This window comes from Micrasema longulum, unplaced genomic scaffold, assembly GCF_059751315.1.
Source record: "Micrasema longulum isolate JH-2025_06_02 unplaced genomic scaffold, ASM5975131v1 h1tg003010l, whole genome shotgun sequence".
Lineage (NCBI taxonomy): Eukaryota > Metazoa > Arthropoda > Insecta > Trichoptera > Brachycentridae > Micrasema > Micrasema longulum.
The window spans coordinates 67,501-71,397 of NW_028280119.1; positions in this window are offsets into that span (position 1 = coordinate 67,501).

Consider the following 3,897-nt stretch of genomic DNA (forward strand, 5'->3'; position numbering starts at 1 on the left):
GAAGACGAAGGCGAAGCGAAGCGAAAGCTCCCAAATTCCAAGGCGGGCGCTCGCACCGCCGGACGCTGTAGACGCGACGCGCGCATGACATCCAATCGGATGCATGTTGCGCTTCCGTGTGCACGTTCGGCTGGTGCGGGCGTTCGCCTTTTTTTTTGCAAATTTTTTTTTTCAAAGTGTTTTTGTTTTCTACTAACACTTTTTTATTTTCACCGTGAAAAGTCCAAGTCCAAAATGCTCATGACGGTACGGTCTGGACTCTAATTATTTTCATACGTAATTTACAAATGATGTATTTCAATATCCGTTAGTAAGTAAAACACGTGGTAAATTTGCCAAGTGTCCGAATTGCATTGAACATAAACGAAGGCGGACGCTCGCACCGTCGGACCAGCTGGAGACCAGCGTTCGGCGAGGTGCGGGCGTTCGCCTTTTTTTTGCAAATTTTTTTTTTCAACACTTTTGTGTTTTCATCGTGAAGCTTGAAAGCTAGCTTTAAAGCTAGCTTATAAAGCTAAGCAAGCCAAAAGCCAAAAGGAAAAAGCTCAAAGCTCAAAGCTTAGAAATAATTTAGAAATAATAACTAATAATAATAAATGGCGTAAGTATAGCCCGTGAGCTCGCCAATATATGACAGTAAATTTTTTTACGGTCTGGACTCTAATTATTTACATACATAATTTTCAAATGATGTATTTCAATATCCGTTAGTAAGTAAAACACGTGGTAAATTTGCCAAGTGTCCGAATTGCATTGAACATAAACGAAGGCGGACGCTCGCACCGTCGGACCAGCTGGAGACCAGCTGATATAAATAATAACTAATAATAATAAATGGCGTAAGTATAGCCCGTGAGCTCGCCAATATATATGACAGTAAATTTTTTACGGTCTGGACTCTAATTATTTTCAAATGATGTATTTCAATATCCGTTAGTAAGTGAAACACGTGGTAAATTTGCCAAGTGTCCGAATTGCATTGAACATAAACGAAGGTGGACGCTCGCACCGTCGGACCAGCTGGAGACCAGCGTTCGGCGAGGTGCGGGCGTTCGCCTTTTTTTTTGCAAATTTTTGTTTTTCAAAGTGTTTTTGTTTTCATCGTGAAAAGTCGAAAAACCAAAACGCTCATGACGGTACGGTCTGGACTCTAATTATTTTCAAATGATGTATTTCAATATCCGTTAGTAAGTAAAACACGTGGTAAATTTGCCAAGTGTCCGAATTGCATTGAACATAAACGAAGGCGGACGCTCGCACCGTCGGACCAGCTGGAGACCAGCTGATATAAATAATAACTAATAATAATAAATGGCGTAAGTATAGCCCGTGAGCTCGCCAATATATGACAGTAAAAATTTTTACGGTCTGGACTCTAATTATTTACATAAATAATTTACAAATTAAAAAACTATTATTTGAAAAAAATTATGTTTCGTTATAAAAAAAAATATATTTATATTTTTACATTATAATTTTAAATTGTTTCTATTCACTCATATCGAATACACACTTACCCTGTCCTTAAACCTACCCTCACACCCATATACAATCACACACATATTCACATACCTACCAAAACCACACTCCACTTTTTTACACACGCATCCTCACACACAAAAAAAAACTCGCACACATGCACTTCTATAATTGATATTTAACTGAACTGGATTTTTATAATTGTATTTATGTGAAAAACTGATTTGGCTTTATTTTATGTTTTTTTTATTATGTTGTGTATATTTTTTTTGTATTGCTGTTGTTTTTCTTAATAAACAAAATAAAATAAATAAATAAATAAAATGTATTTCAATATCCGTTAGTAAGTAAAACACGTGGTTAATTTGCCAAGTGTCCGAATTGCATTGAACATAAACGAAGGCGGACGCTCGCACCGTCGGACCAGCTGGAGACCAGCTGATATAAATAATAACTAATAATAATAAATGGCGTAAGTATAGCCCGTGAGCTCGCCAATATATGACAGTAAAATTTTTATTGTCTTTGAATTTCCTAGAGTTTTAACCATCGAAAAAAAAGAAGATTGCAAATAAAATCAACAGACAATGGAAATTTTATGTTTTTATTACAAAAAATAAAAATGCATATTTCTCTATGTATTTTTCTGTTATAAACAATCTATTAAAATAATACACATCAAATTTCCATTGTCTGTTGATTTTATTTGCAATCTTCTTTTTTTTCGATGGTTAAAACTCTAGGAAATTCAAAGACAATAAAAATTTTACTGCCATATATTGGCGAGCTCACACGCTATACATAGCCCTAATAAATAAATGAATAATTCATAAACTAAATAATAATAAACATGGAAATAATTTATACCCTCTCGCCGAGTTTTAATGCGAGAACGAGGCCCCCTCCCGGCGAGACGTCTCGCGGCGGTCGCGAGCGCGCTCCGCGTGAAACTTAAATTTTTCGTTTACTTCACTGAGCGACGATCCGAAATGCACCCCCGCCGATTTTTATTTCGTTCCTCCTTCCGATTCGAAAGTGAATGTGAAATTAAAAAAAAAAAAAAAAACAAAAAAACTTAGAAATATTTTATACCCTCTCGCCGAGTTTTAATGCGAGAACGAGGCCCCCTCCCGGCGAGACGTCTCGCGGCGGTCGCGAGCGCGCTCCGCGTGAAACTTAAATTTTTCGTTTACTTCACTGAGCGACGATCCGAAATGCACCCCCGCCGATTTTTATTTCGTTCCTCCTTCCGATTCGAAAGTGAATGTGAAATTAAAAAAAAAAAAAAAAACAAAAAAACTTAGAAATATTTTATACCCTCTCGCCGAGTTTTAATGCGAGAACGAGGCCCCCTCCCGGCGAGACGTCTCGCGGCGGTCGCGAGCGCGCTCCGCGTGAAACTTAAATTTTTCGTTTACTTCACTGAGCGACGATCCGAAATGCACCCCCGCCGATTTTTATTTCGTTCCTCCTTCCGATTCGAAAGTGAATGTGAAATTAAAAAAAAAAAAAAAAAATTAAAACTTAGAAATAATTTATACCCTCTCGCCGAGTTTTAATGCGAGAACGAGGCCCCCTCCCGGCGAGACGTCTCGCGGCGGTCGCGAGCGCGCTCCGCGTGAAACTTAAATTTTTCGCTTACTTCACTGAGCGATGATCCGAAATGCACCCCCGCCGATTTTTATTTCGTTCCTCCTTCCGATTCAAGAGTGAATGTGAAATTAAAAAAAAAAAAAAAAAATTAAAACTTAGAAATAATTTATACCCTCTCGCCGAGTTTTAATGCGAGAACGAGGCCCCCTCCCGGCGAGACGTCTCGCGGCGGTCGCGAGCGCGCTCCGCGTGAAACTTAAATTTTTCGTTTATCGAATATTTCCACCGAGCGACGATCCGAAATGCACCCCCGCCGATTTTTATTTCGTTCCTCCTTCCGATTCGAAAGTGAATGTGAAATTAAAAAAAAAAAAAAAAAAAAAAAAACTTAGAAATAATTTATACCCTCTCGCCGAGTTTTAATGCGAGAACGAGGCCCCCTCCCGGCGAGACGTCTCGCGGCGGTCGCGAGCGCGCTCCGCGTGAAACTTAAATTTTTCGTTTACTTCACTGAGCGACGATCCGAAATGCACCCCCGCCGATTTTTATTTCGTTCCTCCTTCCGATTCGAAAGTGAATGTGAAATTAAAAAAAAAAAAAAAAAATTAAAACTTAGAAATAATTTATACCCTCTCGCCGAGTTTTAATGCGAGAACGAGGCCCCCTCCCGGCGAGACGTCTCGCGGCGGTCGCGAGCGCGCTCCGCGTGAAACTTAAATTTTTCGTTTATCGAATATTTCCACCGAGCGACGATCCGAAATGCACCCCCGCCGATTTTTATTTCGTTCCTCCTTCCGATTCGAAAGTGAATGTGAAATTAAAAAA